The sequence below is a fragment of the Camelus bactrianus genome, chromosome 5, assembly GCF_048773025.1.
Source record: "Camelus bactrianus isolate YW-2024 breed Bactrian camel chromosome 5, ASM4877302v1, whole genome shotgun sequence".
NCBI classification, from domain to species: Eukaryota; Metazoa; Chordata; class Mammalia; order Artiodactyla; family Camelidae; genus Camelus; species Camelus bactrianus.
In genome coordinates this window covers 87,349,124-87,371,497 of record NC_133543.1, presented here as the reverse complement: position 1 = coordinate 87,371,497, position 22,374 = coordinate 87,349,124, and the positions used below count along the sequence as shown (strand labels likewise).

General features: G+C 40.6%; 1 long non-coding RNA gene across 2 annotated transcripts in view; it reads right to left on the bottom strand.

Annotated features, from left to right (window-relative positions):
* The window catches only part of LOC141577744 (uncharacterized), a 49,195-nt gene extending 38,991 nt beyond the window's left edge, over positions 1–10,204 (bottom strand). For both annotated transcript variants that reach the window (XR_012507165.1, XR_012507164.1), the window contains exon 1: positions 9,978–10,204. This is a non-coding gene — a long non-coding RNA (uncharacterized LOC141577744). The remainder of the gene's footprint in view (positions 1–9,977) is intronic.
* Between the last annotated feature and the right edge of the window lie 12,170 nt (positions 10,205–22,374).

Below are 22,374 nucleotides of genomic sequence, written 5' to 3'. Positions count from 1 at the left end.
TCTAAGTGCTTCTCCCTAACAGTCCCATTGTGCATATACATCCCAGGGTATTGTTCACACAGGTCCAGAGGGGACTCTTGCTTAAAGTCTTCACTGCAGTGGTGTTTGTAATAGTGGGAATTAGATTCAGTCAGGTGCCTATCTGCAGGGAACAGCCAAGTACATGTGGTAGAAACAGGCTATGGGTACTGTGTAGTTGTTAGAAGTGGATCAGTTATCTATTGCTGCACAACAAATTACCCCAAATTTAGCAGCCTTTGGCTCAGTGTGTCTCACAAGGGGGCAACCAAGTGTAATGCAGAGCGCCAATCAGTTATCTCAAAGCTTAAACATACTGGGGGGAAGATTTGCTTCCAAACTCCCTCACAGGCTGTTGGCAGGATTCAGTTCCTCATACGATTGGACTGAAGGCCTCAATTCCTTGCTGGCAAAGTATATTGGTGGTTGTAGGTCAAGCTCACACTCAAGGTGAGGTGATTGTACAAAAGTATGAAAACCAAGACCCTGGAGCCATTTTAGGATCTGCCTATCACATGAAGCAAGAGATTTAAAAACCACACAGCATTGAATACAATACTTAACAGAAAAAAGATAAGAGAATCAAATGTGCAGCAGAATACAGTTTGTATAAATTAAAATACAGAGGAAACAAGGCTACAAGTATTACAAGGATGCAAATAAACTCAAGGGTATGGAACAATCACATCATGTTGTTTGCCTGGCAGGCATGGAGAGAAGAAAAATGAGGATAAATACCTATATAAACCCAGAGTGATGTCTCACAGACACACAAAAAAATGGTGGACTAGAAACTCAGCACCAAGTTCAACTCTCTGCACTTGACGTTCAAAAGAAAGGAAAAGGAAAGTAACAAAACTACCACCCTAGGATTTTGCTAAAAATGCAAATTGCAGCATCTTTACAAGAGATTCTGATTCCATGTGCCGGAGCCAGACCAGAAATCTGCACTTTATGCAGTGCCAGAAGTCCTTCTGATATAGATGATGGTCCACCGATCACCCTTTGAGAAACGCTGCTGTGGAAGGATGGTTTTGAAAGGTACTGCTGGTAGCACCAAAGGTTGTAGCTAATCTCAAATTTGTAATCACAGATTTCATGCAGCCACCTGAGGGTAATTCACCATTACCTGTTGATACTCCTAAGGCTCTGGTTCACAATCCACTGACTCTAGAACTTGTCTTCCACATAAGGCAGATCCTAAGATCTAGGAGGCAAAGTTCAGGAAGGGGTCAGGACAGGAGTTTGGGGAAGATTTCCCTGATTGGCTGCTACAAGAAAACACACCCCAAGGCTGGATTAGCTGTCTACAGAAAAGTCTCTCATAAGTCACTCACCCCACAGTGAGATCTGAGGTATGTGCTAATAAAATTAAAGTGAGAACTTTTAGGTCCTCAGGAATTAGACTGCCTAAAACGCAATCCCTGTAAAACATTTTCCATATTTGGAAAATATAAAAGGTTACATGAGTACATTGACAGGAGAAAATGTGATGAGGTAATGACAAATACCTCACAGGATCTACCCAAAGGAGGGTGGGGAGTCCTGACGTCACAGGGAGGGGGGAACTTGAGAGGTTGCAGGTGTACTTAGGTAGATCCATCCTTATAGGAAAAGGTATGTCAGACCACAAAAGTTTGCCAAGTACTTCTAGTGACCAATAAATTGTTCTTGCTCTATTTTTAAATTCCCTAAGTAACTTTTTGATCTCTGTATACTTTGTTCTCCACATATGGACTGAAAAATTTCTATGTGAGGGGCACATAAACTTTTAGAGTTATTTATATCCTAGTCTTAATTTTTCTATTGGATTTCAAGTCTAATGAGAGTACTCTGATTACCAGATTAATGCAAACAAAGTACATTAATGGTTTCAGAAGTTGTCTCTAATGGTAAGAGCTGTCATGGTTTTTGATTCCTCCTGAAACAGGAATTCAGATACAAGTAGATTATTTAGGAGGTGATCCCAGGAAACACATGTAGAAGAGTAGATAGTAAATCAGGGAACGGAAGGAAGCTGCTAAAAGGCACACATCAAACCAGTTACCATTAAGGACAACTGGTGTTAAAGCCTGAGTGGGAACTCTCTGAGAGACAACATAGATTCTGTACAGTCCATACATAGAATGTACTTCAGAGTTATTCCAAACAAGGGGAATCCATTCACGAACTCTCCAACTGTCATTGGTTGAGGGTTGCTTCCTGAGAGATTAAGGCTCAGACACTTTTGCTCTGTCCTTTATGGGAGCTAAGCCTGCTCTCATGACTATGCAGGATCACAGATGTTTTCCATAAACAGCTCTGAGACTGTAGAGATGAATACCAAGGGGATACAGATGGGCTTTCAACAATATCTGCTAAAATAGATCAAATGTGCTACATGCTTACAGGATTCCATGCACTAGATTAAATGTGTATCATCTCACTTAATATCTGATCACTATTCCTCATTTCCCAGATCAGGGAACAAATGTGGAGTGCAAGTGACTTGCTCACGGTCACACAGTCAGCTAATGGTATAGCTGGAATTTGAACCATACAGTTGGTCTTTAGAATCCATGCTTTTGGCCACTGCAGTCTACTGGATCCCAGAACAGTTTATGTGTAGTTGAGAGAATAGAAATAGATTTCAAGATGTGGGTGTAAAACCCAACTGCTGCACAAAGTACAGATAAGATTTCAGTTTGAGATACAGCACTGGTATTGAAGTATGAACATGTAGATGGAGTTCAAGAATCATCAACGGTCCTGACTAACTGAAATACAAATCACAGGTACTTAAGGGTAAGCAATATTGGGGAGGATTTTGAAGGCCAAGGTTAGGAGTTTACACACTGAGCAAAAAGGAAATATTGAGGCTTTTTGAGCAAGAGCATGGCAGGAGGTAGGCTTAAATAACAGGCAAATGTGCTTATAATACAAACAGTGTTAAGAGAATAACACTGAACAGGAAGCAATGACTTGGCTGGGTTGAACAAAATAGAAGGAAAGATGGAAAACCAAGTAAGAGCTGTGGCAATAATTTAGGAATTTGATGATACATCTTTCAGAGAGACAAAGTCAATGCAAAAGGACAAGGTAAGAAGAGCCACTCTAACTATAGACTTCTGGACCAGGTCATGGACACTAAATGTTTAATGTATCCCAGATTTTGGCATCATTATTGGAGTATGATAATGGAGAAAAAAATCAATGAGTGATGGTTTCTTGAACCAATTCACCATGCCATTCATAGTTGCTGATCAGCCTGAAATATACTATACTAATTGCCTAGCTGATGCATTGTCTTTCTGGAAAAGGACTCTTCTCACTCTCCTTTTGATAGCTGTTCTTTCTATTCTGGAACCCTAAGTGTACACCTGGTCCAAGAGTCTACATTCACCTTTGGCCTAGATATCTTAATCTCATCTATGCCTTTTTCCCGATGACTTTCAAATTCAAGTCGCCAGAACCCACGTTTTTCCTTGAACATCATCTCCAACTGTAGGTTAGGTATCCCTACCAGAATATTCCACCAGCACCTCAAACTCATCATGTCCTAAAACCGAATTTGTCACATTCTTTGACAAGCAAGTTTGTTTTCCTAACTTTCCAATTGATATTAATGATCCCATCATTCCTCAACTTGCCAAGGCTTAACACTTGACATCGTATTGGACTCCTTGTCAACTGTTTACTCCATCTAATTATGTCAAAACCTTGTTGATTCTACCATTAAAGTAACTCTTAAAATTGGTGGAGTCCTCTCTCTTCACACCAGTATAGCACTGTACAGTACATTTCAAAGTTTCATCACCTACTGGGAATATATTCTCACTTCTTATACTGTCCTCTCTGTAAATAAATAGGGCCTCATCCTCACAGTATTTTACTATATGTTTACCTATTGTAGCTATCTTATGATAATAATAGCCAAAAGCAATACTAGGTGCCAGGCATTGTCCTAAGTGCTTTACATTCATTACTTCCTCTAATCTTCACAAAAACCCTTCAAGATACAGACAATTATTAGCCACACTTTATAGATGCAAAAACTGAGGTACGAAGAGGTTAAGTGACCTCCTCAGGATAACCTAAGTAAATGACAGGGCCTGGTTTTAAATCCGGGTCTCTGTCTCTCCAAGGAACAAAGGGTTACATTGAACCTCTTGGCTTCTTTTCTAGACTTTCAACTCCTCGAAGCAGCGGTTGCTCTGTATAACTGTGCGACTTCTGCACAGTGCCTTACTAATAGCAGCTGATACTTGATGTATATATGTTTTGCACGAATGAGACTCCTGCTTGATGATAGAGTTCAGGGGAATATGAAGCTGGAAGTCATTTGTTCCTGCTGTTCCTGTAGAAGGGAGACCATACCTAATTCAGTTTGATGACAGACTTTAACCAGACCAGATCCTTTAAGTAGTCCCTGGCTAGGGTAGAAATGACCCAAGAGAAATCAGACTGCAGCCTACATGAAATCAGACATTGGGCTCAGAAGTATGTGCTAAGCTCTGCCTCTCCCTTCAATCTTGTTTCTATTGGGCTTACTTTGCTGCACACCTGGAAACTCATATTCTTCCCAACCTAAGAAAAGAAGAGTCAGAATTAGACTTAAAAACACAGAGTGCATAGCATGAGAGTACTTGCTAATGTAGGTGGGGCAGAAGCTCTCTAAGAAGCCCGATAAAATTACTTTTTGGCTGAATGAGCTTGCAAACCCCTTCTTGAGGCTAAGCAGTGCTATTTCATGCCTTTACAGCAGGCATTTTCTCCCTGAAAAATCAATGACCCAAGAAAGCAGTTGGTGGTGGGAGGAGGGGGAGTCTCTGAGCTAATCCTTGAGGTTGAGGCAGAAACATGACTGCTGTGGATTCAGCCTGGGGAGATCAAGGGGAAGCATGACTACTTTGTTTGGAGAGGCCCATCTTCAGTTGGCACTATTCTGAGCACTCAAGTTTCCTGTCAATAAGCACTCTACAGGGGAGATAAGTGGATTTGGAGCTGAAGATGGGAGGAGGGTGTCTGGGAAAGAATAAACACATTATCTGAGCCCCTCCACCAAGCCTCTTTACGAAATGCTCAAGGACTCAGACCATGTGTTTGGCAGAGGCTGGTGGGAGGGAGAGAGACTCTCTCCACCCCTGTGAGTGAAGCAAGCTGCAGAGATCTGGTCTAATAATAATAGCCAATATCTGAAGACCATACCTCTGCAGCTTGCTTCTTTGCCCACAGGGGTGCCAGGTACTGTGCTATGGCATTATTAACTATTTTACCACCATGTTCGCTTCAAGACTAGAAATAATTGTCCTCTTACAAAAGGAAAACATCTACATTCATTTTAGAGGGGTAGGTGACAATATTCTGCAAAATGGAAGGTGAAAACAAATACTTGGAAAAGTTTACCTTGTTTTCTTCTATAATGGCATCCCTTCCCTACACATTTTTAAAGCCAAGAAGAGTCCTTCCTAAGAAATTATTGGAGGAAGGGTAAATCAAGGCACACTCAGTTCCCAAAATATTAAATCATTCATTAGTGGCTTTATGTTATTAAGTATGGCCTCCCTACAGAGTACAGGCCAAGGAAACAAGTGCTAGTATTCAGTTTTGAAGAATATAGTTCTGAAAAATAACACATTTAGTTAGGTTTCCCTACAGAGCAACTCAGGCATTCCCAAATCCTCTAGAAGAGCCTTGTGCTTTTAGTAACATCATTGGCTGATTATAAAATCTTTAAATAAATAAATGTGTAGCTTTGATATATATTTTATCACAGAAACAGCTTCCTATTTCTAGCGCATTCCTTCTCCTGGCAGATTTGCTGATATGATGCATGCACACACCATTTTGTTGCTCTTCATCCTACTTTACCCTTTTTCTACATATTTTATGATCTGGCAGCCACCTATAACTCTGGTTTTAATATCTGTTATCTGACCCCCTCTTCTGCCAAACAACCCTCCTCTAGCACCCTAGGGTGAAGACATTCTTTCCTTCCAGTGATATGGTATTCTTCTGCTAGAGAATCAATTTTCCTCTCTCATGGCATTTTCATTGAAGATGTGGGATGTCCTCTGTCATATTCAACTATTCTTCCTTCTTATATTTCTTACAGTCTCATAATTCCTTATCATTAATTGTACAACTATGTTTGCCTGGACTTTTTTCTCATGCAGCTCCACCATAACATGCCCCAAACTGAACTCACATCTCTTAATTTCTTCAGTTCTTCCTTCACCCTGCCCTTATCACTCCCAGCCTCAGACTTCTCAGCTCAGTGAATGACACTGTAATGAAATCTGTTGCTGAAATAAAAGCATAAAAAATAGATATACCTCTTTCCCTTATCTTTCTAGATTCCTCAATCACTGCAATCACTCACAACTACTTCCTAACTTTTTTTCCCTCTCCTTCCTAGTTCTTGTTTCCATCATCTCCACCGGACTATGGCTGCAGACTCACAACATGCTACATTACCCACAGGGTGGGTACCATAAAACAGGAACTTCTACTGAAGTCTCACAACTAGCCTACTCACCATCAATATCCCAACACCACCCCTTTCCCCTGCCTGGCCCCAGATCAGTATAAGTAGAAGACGGGAACAGTAGAGGAAAGAATCATTTTGATGACTTGCAGGCTGAGTAGGGACTGAAATATATTCCTCTTACATAAGCCAAGTGAAGGACTTACCAAGAGAATCTCTTAGAGACTCTGGATGCCCCCAAAATAAAGGCTGGAATCCCAGTCCCCCATTAGAGGTTTGCCTGGGTAGCACACTTGATGAACTTGTAGAACTTCCTGTATGCATTCTTCCCCAACTCCCACCCACGCCCCAGCAGAGAAAAAGAGAACTAGATAGAAAAGGGGAGAGTCTGCACTCCCTCCTTTCATGCTGGCATGGAGACATGAGATTTCTTTGGGTCAAAAGGACAGAACGGAACTGGGTATATGCTATCTGGCTGTCTTTTCTGTTCCTCCATTCAAGGTGGGTGGCCAATGTACCTTAGCACCCAGTCACAATAGGAAGTCACTCTGTAGGGTCAGGGGAAAGTGCTGCTGGGGAAAAAAAAAAAGAGCTAAAAACTAATCTCTCCAAGTCAGACAACTGATATGAATCTCCTTTCTCTAAAAGGGTCAAGAAAGCATTAGTGTGCTGGCCAGTGGAAGGTATCCACTAGCAGCCACATTAGCCAGAAAGGCAGAAACAGCCAGTGGAAAGAGTACAACAGAGGCTACTTAAGCAAGATGCTCTTTATTTCCTTTTTCTTTCATTTCCAACATCTTGCATGGGCTAGAGCCTTGAAGAGTGAGGGGAATGGTTTGGCCTTGCACTGACTATTCCCCTACACTGACCCCTAGGATGGAGAGGAGGAAAGAAGTGAAAGAACAGACATCTCTCCTTCTGGTATCCTCTAAGCACAAAAAGGGAAGAGGATTATTTCTAATAACTGAAAATGATCAAAACCTGACCACCAGGAAGCTGAGTCCAAGATGTCATGACAAGGTCAGTAAGGCATGCCTGAAGGCAGTGACTGGGGAAAACACCCCAAAGCTACTTCATCTTTGCAGCCACTGAGTAAAGAATGTCCAAAAAATGAGTTGTCATAATGACACGCACGTCCCATCATGTCATTCTCCTGATGAAGAGTTCCCAATGACTCCTTATTCCCTACCCTACAGGATAAAAATGTACTGTTTGGATGACTCACAAGGCCATTTGTGATCAGGCACCTTTTGCCTCCATGGTGTCATTTACCCCTTAATTTTAGGTTTGACATTTGCAATTATCCCAGTGTGTCAGGCCTCCCATCCCTCTGCATCTTTGCAAACACAGCTTTCTCTACCAGGAAAGAGCCCTTTCCCAACCTAATCTATAAAGGAAATTCCATTCAGTCTTGGTTTAAGCATGATTTCTTCTATAAAGCCTTTCCTAATACTTGCAGGAAGAATTACTTATTTTTTTCTACCATGTTCCCATTTTACACACAACTCAATGATCATATTGAGTTACTTCTTAGGGCAGTTATTGTGTGTCTGTCTTCTCACTAGACTCCAAGTTCTTTGAAGGCATCAACTGTGTTCTCTCTTATAATCCCATGCCTGGGTGGGAGGGGTGTGATTTAAAGAACAAATCCAGAGCCTGGGCCAAGAACTAACCAGACACTGTGAAATTTGCTTCAAAGAGATTGCTGTAAGTCTATTGATGTGGTCTTTGGGCTGAAGAGTCAAAATCTGACTTTATCTGCTGGAGTTCTTTCTGTTAGATATGTCTTTCTCCCACAGTCTAGCTGATCCTGAACCCATAACTTTAGTTAATTTTAAAAGGCCTATACCCACCCTGACACCACAAACTCTCCTTATCTCACCACAGCAAAGTCTCAGTTGTCTGTAAGAAGTCAATTTCCCCATGTCTCTGACCAGTGCCTGTATTTGATATTGTCATGATAAGATACATACAACTCACTTATTATACATTGTCTTTGGTTGTCTCTCCCTGGGTAGAAATCCAGTTTCATTTAGATGATGACCCTGTAGAAGGCAGGACTTACTTTGCTTTGTATTCCACATGGTAGAGACATGTTTAATTTGGTGAGTGGCTTTTTGAAGTCTGACATGGGCCAGACACTGCAGAGTGGCAGATGTCAGAGGAAACACCCTTGGTCTCTGCTCTTAAGTACTTCTCTGTCTTGGAAGGTTGTTTTCTTTGACCTTGAAGAAAGCTCCGGAGAGGGCCGGGGGAGCACTGAGGACAGAGAGAGGTGCCAAAGCAGATGCCCAGGTCATCAGGGGAATCAACCCTGCAATCCCTGGGATGACAAAAGTCCCATCGAAATTATCCTTACAGACTCTTTGGGTTCCAGCCCTTCAGACGCTTTTCGTCTACCACACTCAGTTTTGACTACATAGCAACTGCCCCACGGGTGTGAAATAGTAGAAAGTGATGGGCCTTAGAATCAGAAATGATTGAATTTAAATTCAATTTAGTCTAAACTGAGCTCCTTAGATTTACTCACTTATTTTTCCTATTAAATGTTGATTAGGTTTACCAGCCTTTTATAGTCCTTTTATAAATACAGGAGGTTGTTGGGATCAAGGCGTAATGTTCCAGATCACTTCCTTGCCTTTCCCTGTGGCCTGATAGGCTGCTGCACCTACCACCACCACAGATTTTCCCAACACACACACACACACACACACACACTCTCTCTCTCTCTCGCTCTCTCTTTCCCTCTCTCTCCTAGTGGGCCCTTTCTCTCACTTCTCAAGTAAACCCTCTCATTTCCCTGAAATGATTCCTCGCCCATCATTATCTCTCAAAAATCTTACTAAATTGCAACAACATTTTAAAAGCTTTTGTTCCTATAAATGAGATTTCAGGCCTCTGAGGTTCTTTATCGCCATAATCAATGTTTCTGGAATTCTAAATATAAGTAAATCTGGCTTTTTATTTCTGTAGACTTGGAAATAGAGAAGCGCACATCTAGTCTATACACACAGAGACCATGCACACGTGAATTTGTGTGTTTGCGTATCATATGTGTTTGTGTATGTAGACACTATACATCTAACAAACATAAAGTGGAAATTACTTTCTACTGCTCCTTTACTCCTGCTCTAGCCTGAGACAAAAGTTTTGCTTCCCTCCCTCTTGCTCACATCTCCCTCTCCCTCCTTTCATTCTGGCTTTTTGCATTTTTACTCCCCTCCTTCACTCTCTACCCCCTCAACTCATTCTTTAAACCTAGTTTTATCCAGATCCTCTTAAGGAATTGCACCGTGATACTCTGAGAGCAGAGACCTGGCCTCCAGGCTAAACGCTGGTGTGTCTTTTAGTTACTAAGGACATAAATCTTCCCCTTAGTTCTCTCTCAGGGATTATTTAAATTGGTCAGATTGAGAATCCATCTATTTCTTTAAAGCCCAACCCATGAAGAGCTGTTAACACAACACAAGAGTTTAAGGCATTAAGCATGTACCTGCAAGTACTTTGCCGTCTTGGTTCTTCATTTCCTCCCCGCTGGGAGTGCTCTCCAGTAGGCTGGGGGACAGGGGAGAGAGCAGAGCCTAAATAAACTGACCTATCTGGAAAAGCACTCCTCTCCATCTTTGCCATTTTAATAAAGCTTAGCGCAGGGAGAGATGTGGAGTCCTTCAAGAACAGGCTCCGTTAAAACAATCGAGGAGTGTGTAAAACACAGCTCAGGCCCCGTGTGCCGGGCTGCAAACTGACGTCACCTCATAAATCCATGGGCTCTGTTCTTGGCCCCAATCTGTGAGGCACAGCCTGGACCCATCAGCAAGCTGCTTTTTCTGGAGATTAATTATTTGTTCAGACAGAGGTCATGTGGAGGGTCTTTAAAAGATTGCTTCAGTGTTTTGCCCCACCCCCTCTCATTTGGGTAAAAAAAAGTGGACTACTCTGTGCAGACAGGCTGTGGAAATAACACAGTGTACACAGAGGCCGAAGCAGAAGGGACTGGGGCGTTGTTTGACCTGCACTGCCCTTTAAAGGGGAGAGACTGAGAGGCAGGGAAGTGAAGGGGCTCATCCTTGGGTTCTTCTTATCTTACTGCCCTAAGGTCATACGTTTCCAACTGTCCAGAGTGGGGTCTGTGGTCAGATTGGAAATGCAATGAATTGAGAAAGGCACAGGGTTTGGGGAAGCCACCCGACAGCGGGGCAGCCGGAAGTGCCCGCATCCAAGGAGGCCTGGACGCTGTTGGAGGCCTCAGATCTTCCCAGGGCATCCTGGCATTGTCCCATCAACCACCTTGATCTCTCCCTGGGGAATATTTTAAACACACCTGAAGGAAGGACAGCACTCACTTAGCAGAAAGCAGAGAAGAGGAGAAAAGGCTGAGGTGTAACAGTTGTCCAATGCCTGAGAGCTTCCAGAAGGATAGCAAAGGCTGGGTCCACTGAGGGCAAGATAATGGGAAATGGATTTTTTTTTCTCTAGGAAAAAGAGACAGGAATTGATTAAACTGGAGTTGGCCAGAAAGTTACTAAAATTTTGTTCACAAATTTTAGGAGAGTGGCAAGCAGTGTTTTGTTGATAAATATTTAACAATTGTCTTCCTAGAGAAGGGTGAAAAAAAGCCTTGGTTTACAGTGTTTACTGATTTCTGTGGTGTAAATACGCCTGTCAATGCTGATTTCCAAATCAGTGTAAGGCCACAGCATGTGGCGATGGGAAGTGATGTACACAGTAGGCTCTTCTGAGCTGGTGAGAGCAGCTCCAGTCCATGGCTGGTTGGAACGAATACATTAAAAGGTAACTAAGGCATGTTCTCAATTCTTGTCCTGCAAGAGTCTTCATGGTACAGCTAAAAATGCTGGAGCCCCTTGCTTGTGTAAATTCTACCCTGTCGTCTGCTCCTAGCTGTGCATTTATAATTTGTATACTTTACTCTGTATACTTCAATAAAAAGTTGAAATATTAAACAGTGTAAAGTAAAGAATTCTTTCCATCCCTTGCAATTACAGACACGTCATTTCTCATCATCATCTCTCCAATAGTTCTTGTCTTTGGGAAGTCTCAGGGTTGGATTGCATTGTCAAGGGGTGAAAAGTGGAATTTCAGACGGCAAGTAGTGTGTGGTCCCCTTTTTAAGGAGTTGGAGAGAGAAAACCTAGCTTCCTTCCAGGTAAAGGGCCTGATTGACGTAGCCTGATGGGAATCATGGTGAGTTCTGTAATGTAACTCTGTTCATAGCCCCTGGCTCCTCTACATGCCCCAAATAAACACCGACTGTTGATGCTGCTTTCAGATGAATCCCCTGCAAGTGCTGGCATAGCAAACTGAGCAGCCATGGGCCCTGCCCTCTGGGGAGGGAGCCCCGAACACGGCTGCCATGCAGGGGATGGAGGGGTAAAACGGGGGCGGTCCCTGAAAGCCAATCCCAGCCTCCTGCGGTTTGGCAGTTGGCCTGGGAGCCCTGGGGCTTTCTGGGGAAAAGCCAAGAAGAAAGGACAGGGTGAGGGAAAGAGGGAGGAGGAGAAGGGGGACCTGCTTTTACAGGCAGGGTAGGGCTGCATGTGCCTGTCAGGGCCAGAATTGTTGACTCTTTCCTGGAATGACTTTCTATAGAGGAGAGGAAAGTCAACCCGACCTGCACAGCCTCCTTTCAACCTCACAACCACCAACCCCGTCAGGTAGATTTTCACATTTCTCAGATGGGGAACCTGAGGCCTGGAGGGTAAAAGAACTGGCCTGTGCAGCACAAATGTTAAATGCTAAAGGAGAGATTCAGTCCCACTGTCTACCTGTTTTGGCACCTCTGGATCAAATCCTTTGATCTACTGGCTAATTGAGTGCAACACTTCTTTGTCTGCTTGTCTTATGCTCCATTCTCTCCCTTGTAAACAAACCCTTTGATGGTTGAAATGGCTAACCAGACTGATCATGCTGACCTCCAGTGATGACAGGGGAGGGGTTCTTCTCTGTAGGGGTAGGTTCGGTGTGGAATTAGCATCTGAAAATCTTAGCTGTGTAGGCACAGGGCACCAGTGCAACCCTCCTGTCAGAAGACAGTTAATAATACCAATGATTTATTTCTTCAACTTCTGGCTTGGGAGAACAGCAACTTGTGTTAAATCAACTGTGTGTCCTCACTGGGGCATCAGCACGGTCAGGTCAGCTGCTCTGTCGTGAATCCAAGCACGTCTATCTCTCTGTCCATCAGTCCTTGTGGTTGCATTCTGCCCTTCAAACCCTCCCTGCACAAACACGAAAATCAGCACAGACTCCTCACAAGGGCATTCGCCCCTTGGCTCTCAGTCAGAATAAACAGGCAAGGCTCTAAATGCTAAAACTCTGCCCCAAAGTGAAACAAAGCCAGCATGGCCACTTGCTGCCTCTCTTCCTGTACCCGTTACACTTTCTGTGTCCTGTCTCCTGCTGCCATTTTGTACTTCTCTATTAAAAAGTCAAACGCTGAAATTTCTAATTGCTCTCTTTGAAGAACTTTTATTGAATTTTCATGGCTTAGATGTCCCATTTTCTCTATTGATATGGTGGTAGTTTGGAGGCTGGGAGGAACAGCAGGGGCTTTTTCTCTAGTTTGAGCAGGTCTACTCACGTGTAGACATGAGCAGCATTAAGCTGAACCATACAAAAGGGTCATTTTGTAAGTGAGAAACAATCCAGTATTAGCAATTTCATAAGGTTCAACCTACTTCACCAAATGCAGAATCTGAAACTGAGCAAGACCTTGCAGGGCCCTCCTGGGTACAAAGCCCCTCGGTGTCCCCCATTTCTTGTTAGTAAAAAAAAAAAAAAAAAGAAAAAAAAGACTATAGTCTCCTAGGCCTTTTCTGACTTCCAAAAAGCAGCCTTAATCAGTTACTAATTAAGGAAGTGAGGGAAGGCAAAATCAGAAGAAAAGTAGTCAAGAAACAACAGTTCAATGATAAACAGAGTCCTATTTCCTCTTCAAGGGATATACATAACAATCTGATGCATAACTTTGTGTTGTTCTGCAGGGACTAAGACCCCTGCACTCAGATGGAGGATGGTGACTACATGCAGAACACAAGAAGGTAGATCCAAGACTGGTTGGAACGAGAAGGCTAATGATTGAGATTCCTCAAACATCATCCTGTTACTTCACCACCAACCGATCAGAAAAAAGCCATGCACCCTGCAGCCCTCACCCCAATTGTTGCCTTTAAAAACCCTTCCCTGAAAGCCATTGGGGAGTTCAGGATTTTTGAGCATGAGCTGCCCATACTCCTTACTTGGCACCCTACAAACAAAGGCTGTACTTTTTCCTTCACCACAACACAATGTAAGTAAATTGGTTTTGCAGCGTGGTGGGCAAGTGAACCTAAGTTCTATTTGATAACAAATCCTCTGAGTGTGGTTACCAGACTTGATTATCTTTGTACTTTGTTGTATTTCTTAGATCAGGCCTCTATCACTAAATGTTTTCTGAGCACAAGAATGAGGGATTGAGAGTGTGTGAATAGGAGAGACATAATATATGAATTATCAGAAACAAAGGTAGGTTTCAACTTCAGAGGGGAATGAGCCTGGGGACAGGGTAAGGGGTGTGTGTGTGTGTGTGTGTGTGTGTGTGTGTGTGTGTGTGTGTGCGTGCACATGCCAGGAGCCAAGCCATTGATAGGTGGGGCCCAAGCTTCTTAAGAAAGCTCCACCCTATCTTCACCTTCCCTGTACAACTGTCTGACCACTTGTGTTGCCATCCTATATTTCTCACTGATGTCACTAAGTTCTTTTTTATCACAGTGTCAACATATTACTTCCAAAATAAATCAATGAACAGATGTTCTTTTGAAGTAAGTGGTATGGTCTTAAGAAACTCCCACAGCTACTTTCTAACAGCCCAACATTGCCAGAGACAATGTTCTGGGTATCCGAGGAGCAAGGACATCAAAACTTAAGATTCAAGAAGTGGGAAGCTCATAGCTTACTGTCTCCTCCCTGAGAAGCCTTTGGACATGATTCAGGAGAGCAAATGAATAAAAGTCAGCACAAAGGAGTGGAAGGAGGGTCACACTCCATGGGAGAAACACAAAGAGGAGAAACATAAGAGAGACAAGAAGACAGACCCCCTGTTTGCTCCTACAAAGCATAGTCTTTGTGTGTTTTTATGTATTGTACATTCTTATCAGTAAAATGTTTTTATTACATTTCCAAGTAAACACATGTTCATTTTGCAAATTATACGCACTTGCTACTATATTGATATACTATGTACATCTGAGACAGACTCAAAATTATAAGTTACAACATAGATAAAATAAAAATGCATAAGAAGTTACACTTTCTTTCCACACCCTTGAAAAATCACCTTGTGCATCCCCTAGGTGAGCTCATGTCATTTTGGAGACCTTTGGGTCGGAATAGCATTGCCAGTAGAAATACAATGCAAATTGCGTAGGTAATGCATAATTGTATAGTAATCCCACTTAAAAAAGATAAAAAGAAATAGATGAAATTCCTTTTAATAATACATTTCATTTAACCCAGTATATTCAAAGTATTATTTCAAAAGGTAGTCAATATAAAAGTCATTAATGAGTTATTTTGTAACTAAGTGTTTGGAATCTAGCATGTATTTTACACCTCCAGTACATCTCCATTTGGAAAAGCCACATTTCGAGTGACCAACCGCTGCACATGGCTAGTAGCTGCTGTATTAGTCAGCATGGGGTTACAGGAATATGACAGCAGGAGGAACGGGAGTCCTGGGGATGTGTGTCTGCAGTCAAGGCTGGGAACTATAGAATAATTATGTTAATCAGCCATTGCCACATGGAGAGTTGTAATCCTCCAGTTCCTTTAACTAGACAACCTTAAATAAGCATATCAAGTTCAGAGTAATGTGATCTTGTTAAAAGGGAATTTTATGTAAGTACATGAATGTATGAGAATAGTAAAGATGTGCATAAACACACAGCAAACAGTGGATACTGGTCACTGTGGGGATAGATTGGAGGTCAGTGAGTAATAGGTTATTAAATTTTCCTTATATGTGTCTATATACCTTGAGCTCTCAAAATGTACACTTTTAAAACATAATTTTAAATGACAAATATCTTTCCAAGGATATGCACTATTTTTTCCCACAGAGAGTATACAGTATTAATCCTTATTGATAAAATAATGTTTCTTCAGTCATCCAGATTTGGACCTACTCATCTTATCCACACAGTCAATGTATTCCTCTTAAAGAATAAAACAGACTTTTTTTTTATTTGGTGGAAGGAAGGTTGGGAGAGGGAAGCTGGGTTTAAGTTTGCCAGATAAAATACAGAACTCTCAGTTAAATTTGAATTTCAGATAAACAATGATTAATTTTTTAACATAAGCACGTCCCATGAGACATTTCCTGTATATGATCCAGGGATAACCGTAATATTTGCATGGGACATACATATTTATACTAAAAATTATTCATTGTTTATCTGAAATTCAAATTTAACTGGGCATCCAATATTTATATTTACCAAGTCTAGCAACCCTATTTGGGCTGCCGTTTTCACGTGCGAGCGGCAGTTGGTTATCTTGAAGTGCTGCTTTTCTCTGCGCTTACAGGAAAATGCTGCCTCCAAGGGAATTATTCTCATCCCTGGTTCCCAACTGGGATCCCTCTTGCCATGATAAAATAATTATGAAAGTAAATTCACCTTTCAGTCTTTCAATCTTTCTCCCTATTTCCCACCTCCCCCCACAAATAAGGTCTTAAATTTGTTTCATCTGAATTTCTTCTCTACAGGTATTTTCAGAAGTTTGACTGGAGAGAAATATTACAATTCTTGAATGTTTTGAACAAGCACACTACTAACCACATTACATATTTTAGTCTCAGCTCTCAAAGAATGTATAGTATTTTGCAAAGAATATGTTCCACTATTTTTATTACATATTTATATGTTAACACAGTGCTAGAATCATGGCGAGTGGTGTGGATGTGTGTATCTGTGTGTGTGTGTGTGTATGTGTACCCTCACCTTATATCCAGGGCATTTCCACTCTTTCATTGCTTGTCACTGATTGCTGGTGTTCAGATGGACATTGACTTACATTAGGCTTGCAAGAAACCAAACAGCCTGAAATCTCATGCATCTCTATTCACTGAATTCAAGTTTTAGATATACCATCCAAGGGTTTGTTCTTTTCTTTGGATAATCCAGGGAAAACCTCAGCCTCCAATAGCTAACTTGTCAATCCACTCCAAAATGCAAATCCTTAAGAAATTAGCCTGGGCACTCATGTCAGGAAATCACAATACTCTTTCCCTGAGGTTTTAATGATGCATGAATCCTTTGATCCAGAGCTTTCTAATGTCTAATCCATTAGCAGAATTGCTTTTTCCATTGTATCCCCCTTCACTAGATTCAATTAGCTCTGTCTATAGAGTTCAAACCACAAATAGAAGGACAGGTGCTTACCCCAGTCTCCAAACATCCTTGTATGCATTTTGAATGTAAGCCCAGGGCTGAGTGATAGTCACATTGGCTCTCCTGAGCTCATGCCTTCATCTTACCCTAGCCTCGTTTTCTTAAGCACACAACTGCAGGGCCAGAGGACTAGAATGAGGGAGATTTTCTAAAGACATAAGTCACATAAAGCGGAAATCCTAATTTTAGGGCTGGGATAGGTCCTGTGAAGTCATGTTGTTTATCCTCCTGTTCCTGGAAAACAGCAGAAATCATTATAAGGACAAGTTCTTGGATAAAAGTAAACATATTAAAAGTGTCTGACTGAGAGGCTACAAAAAATCAAATTGTGACAGGGTTAATGAAGAAGGGCAATGAAAACAGTATTTGCACTGCTTGAGAACCTTGTAAGAAAAAGAGTGCTGCTATCTTCTTTTCAAATAGAACAGAATAAATTGAGATTAAATGAGTCTGACTCCAACTACAAACAAGAGATCATCTTGATTTGCAAGTCACAGCAAATACTCATCCCCAATTTCAACTCAGGCTCTTCTTCCTTTGTCCTCAAACTTTTGTTTTATTCTTTCCTCCCAATTTCTTATCGTAACTCTTTCTTTCTTTCTTTCTTTTTTTTTCTTTTTCCTTTGGAATTGATTTATTTTCTGTCCTCTTGGAGGCAAGGAGCCAGTTCACTTGAGAAATGTGCTTGCTTTATGGGCCAGGGTTCCAGAACACCATAAAAGCTAAAGTCTTTCCATGAACCCAACTACAAGAAAGGTTTTTATTTGCACACAGAATATTCTCAAGAAAGACAGATGTATCTTCTGAAAATTATAAATGGTCATTAAAGCTTAGTCTTTTAAAATATGAACCATGCTGATGGCGCATCAAAACACACATAGTGCCCTTTCTCAGGACACTTTACACAAGGAAGGATTTACTAGTTTTTTTAAATTAATTTCTCTAAGACACTAGACAATAGCTAGGTCACCTTTTGCAAATATATACAAGACAGTAATCTAAGCTCAGTTGGAAAGATATACTGTGTTCATGGATTAGAAGAATTAAGATTGTTAAAGTGACCGTACTATCCAAAGCAATCCAAAGATTCAATGTAATTCCTATCAAAATACCACTAGCTTTTTTCACAAAACTAGAACAAGTAATTTTAAAACTTGTATGAAAACACAAAATATCCTGAATAGCCAAAACAATCTAGAGAAGGAAGAACAGAACGGGAGGAATCACACTCCCTGACTTCAGACTATACTGCAGTAATCAAAACAATATGGTACTAGCACAAAAACAGACACACAGATCAATGGCACAGAATAGAGAGTCCAGAAATAAACTCATGCACTTATGGTCAATCTCTGAAAAAGAAGGCTAGAATATATAAAGGAGAAAAGACAGTCTCTTCAATAAGTGGGTTTGGGAAAACTGGACAGCTACATGTATAAGGATGAAATTAGAACATTTTCTCACACCATTTACAAAAACAAACTCAAAATGGATTAAAGACCTAATTGTAAGACCAGAAACCATAAAACCCCTAGAAGAAAAAATACACAGAACACTCTTTGATGTAAATAGTAGCAATACTTTTTTGGCTCTATCTCCTAAGGCAAAGAAAACTAAAGCAAAAATAAACAAATGGAAACTAATTAAACCTAAAAGCTTTTGCACAGCAAAGGAAACCACTGACAAAATGAAGAGATAACCTAATGAACAGGAGAAAATACTTGTAAATGATATGACCAATAAGGGGTTAATATCCAAAAATATATAAACAGCTCATATAATTCAATAACAACAATAAAAAAAACCTGATTAAAAATGGACAGAAGACTTAAATAGACATTTTTCAAAGAAGACATATAAATGGTCAATAGGCATATAAAAAGATACTCAACATCTCTAATCATCATAGAAATCCAAATCAGAACCACAATGAAATAGCACCTCACATCTGTCAGAATGGCTATCATCAAAAAGAGCACAAATAACAAGTGTTGGTGAGAATGTGGAGAAAAGGGAACACTTATACACTGTTAGTGGGAATATAAATTGGTATAGCCATTGTGGAAAACAGTATGGAGGTTACTAAAAACAGAACTACCATATGACTCAGCAATTCCACTCCTGGGTATGTATCTGAAGAAAACAAAAACACTAATTCAAAATGATACATGCACTCCAATGTTCATTGCAACATTATTTACAATAGCCAAGATGTCCATCAAAGATGAATGGAATATATATATAATGGAATATTACTCAGCCATAAAAAAGAATGAAATTTTTGCCCATTTGCAACCACATGGATGGAACTGGAGGGTATTATACTTAGTAAAGTAAGTCAAACAGAGAAAGACAAATACTGTAAGTTGTCACTTATATGTGAAATCTAAAAAAAAAAAAACTAGTGAAAACAACAAAAAAGAAACAGACTAACAGATACATAGAAGAAACTAATAGTTATCATTGGGGATAGGGCTATGGGAAGAGGCAAAATAGGGGTAGAAGATTAAGAGGTACAAACAACAATGTATAAAATAAATAAACTACAAGGATGTATTTTACAGCACAGGGAATATAGCCAATATTTTACAATAACTATAATTGTAGTATCATCTATAAAAATTTTGAACCACTATGTTGTACACTTGAAACTAATATAATATTGTACATCAACTGTACCCCAATAAATAAAAGTATCATTGTATTATTTAAAGATGAATGGTAAAATCTATTTTAATAATTTATAATTTTAATTTTTCTTTACTTAAAATAATATTAAATTGAAAAAAATTAAAAGTCAAGAAAGATTACGGAAAAATAGAAAAATTCTTACATTCCTATCTTTATGCCAGCTTTCCTGTGCATTTTGAGCAAGAGGCCCCACATTTCCATTTTTGCACAGAGCCTGAAAATGAGGTAGCCACACTGTTCTGTTTCTCTCTGCCAGTTTCCTATATCATTACTACTCCCAAATAATTCATTTCTCCATCTTTATGTTCCTCTTCTATAAAATGGGCATCCCAGTAGTATGTATCTTACAAATTTGTTAGAAAGATAAAATAACAAGATGATTAAAAATATTTAGCATAGTGTCTGCCTGGATCAATAAAGGGATGATAAATGCTGAATGAGTGAATGATAGTATTGCCAATTGGTAACCACTGGGGATACAGCTCTACTTTGGTTGTGGCGGGTGGGGGGCAGTGTGAAGGAGGTAATGACAGTGGAGATGACAATAGGAGTGGTGGTGAGAGGGATTGCAGTGCTGTGGGAGAAGGTGGTCATGTCAGTAGTGGAGGTGATGGTGGATATAGTCGGGAGGTACACATGGATAGGTGGGTAGAATAGGATGCAGAGAATGGAGATGTGACATAAGAATCAACCCAGAGTTCTCCATAGGATTTAAAAGACCAGGACCCTGATCATAGAATTCTCTGCTCAGTGGTCCTAATTCATGTACATCCTGGCCCATGGGTTTTATCTGCCTCTAAACTCTCTACTCTTCTCCCATTTCTCTCCATTCAGACAGATACACTTGAAATCTCCCAGGCATATTTAGTGATTTCATGCCACCCGGTTATGTAGTTTCGGTCCTTGCCTTCGTGAATGCTGTCTCCACTACACTGGGAGGAAATGCCCTCCACTCTGTTCTTTCTATTCACCCTTGAAAACTCAGTCATTCATCAAACTTCTTCCTCACTTCCTTCCCAGAGCCATCCCAGACCCATGTGCTCACCTCATCCCTTTCAGATTTTTTCACTGTACTGGCTCTTGGTTTGTTGGACTAAGTGGAAGGTACCATTTGTAGTGGAGGGGTATGAGGAAGAACTGGAGATTCTGAGAGGATTGATACATAACTCGTAAGTAGGAGGGAAATCTGAGGAGAAATGAGCAGAAGGAGTGTCTGTGAGGCATTTTTTGTTTGTCAGACAGGTGATGGCAGAAGGGAGTGATATGAAATGAGACAAGGAGCCCAGGTCAAAAAGTGCCTCAGTCTGGACCCTTCTGGCAGTAAAGTCCATGGTGGGGTCTTAATTTCCTCTAGAGATGGAATTTTTCCTGTTTGTCTTGGGATGTTAATTTACTCTCTGGTATACAACGTCTCAGATGAATTTTCACTAGGATTCATCTTTGGGCGATTCTGATGTTTGATCACTATTACTTTTTCTCTTTGAATGTGTATCTCATCCACTTGACCTAAGCCATCAACTGAAAGGGAGATGCTGCCTCATTGCTAAGTCCTTGGAATTTCACAGTCTACCTCCAGTTTCTCAGCTATCGATGTCAGTTCCTTCCTGCATTTGACTGAATGGGAGGGGGAGTTTTCTTCTACCCATGAGCATCCTTGTCTCACTTCATAAATGACATTCCTAGTTCTTCTGGGGCCAGGCCATCTTACTTAGTCCTTGCCTCCAGAGAGCTCTGCCTCTCACGCATCCCAGATTGTGGGAAGAGAAAAATGCAAAGTTAAATATTAAAAAGGGTTTAATTACAGTCTCTTCTGCTATTAAAACCACTGTTACTCTGTGAAAATGAAAGTTATTGATAAGAGTTGTAGACTAACTTTTTTCCCTGAAGAAATACAAAAAATAAAGTTGATTTTTAATAATTTTAAGTTATTTTGTTGTGGCTAAAGTAAGCAAAATATAACAACTTGAGAACCAAAATAAATCTAAAAGTCTCTGAGAAAAATTCTCAAGGGAGCAAAAAAAGTCCTAAATTAGCAAGTATCTAGGTAAATTTTAGGCCAGTTCCCAGCTATCAATGTTAAACAAAAACACAAGCTGCCAAATGAATAGCCAGCTACTCAGACAAAGCAGCTGTGGATTCTTATAATATTTTTGGAAAGATTTTTCCCCCAAATACGCCTTTGTGCCCTATTAGCCACCAATTGTGAAAGCATTTTTACCAACAATAGAGGGCAAAATGCCAGGTACATGTAAGAGGTTATATAACCTTGAGTAGTGACAGAAAATGACTGAAACTCAAAGGGATGATATTTTGGTAAGGAGATGAGTGTAAAAGATAAAAATTAGCATCCTCAAGTCATTTTTTACAGAAATCCAAAGATGTGGCTTATAAAATGAACTCCATAAATCTTTAAAGGAAGTATGTCCACAGAAGCAAAATGTGGTTCAAGCTGAGAAGCAAAGGTGATATTCATCAGGCAGGTCAGGAGGATTGGTTAAATTCAAGGAGAGAGATTCCCATTTCAAGAAGAAAGGAGCTATTTTCATTTTTTTCTGATGTACATTAATAGTCTACAAGGGTTCCTTTTTCTCCACATCCTTGCCATCATTTGTTGTCTGTAGACTTTTTGATGATAGCCATTCTGACAGTGGAATATTACTCAGGCAAAAAAAGAATGAAATTCTGCCATCTGCGACAATGGGTGGACCTAGGGGGTATTATGCTCAGTGAAATGTCAGACAGAGAAAGGCAAAT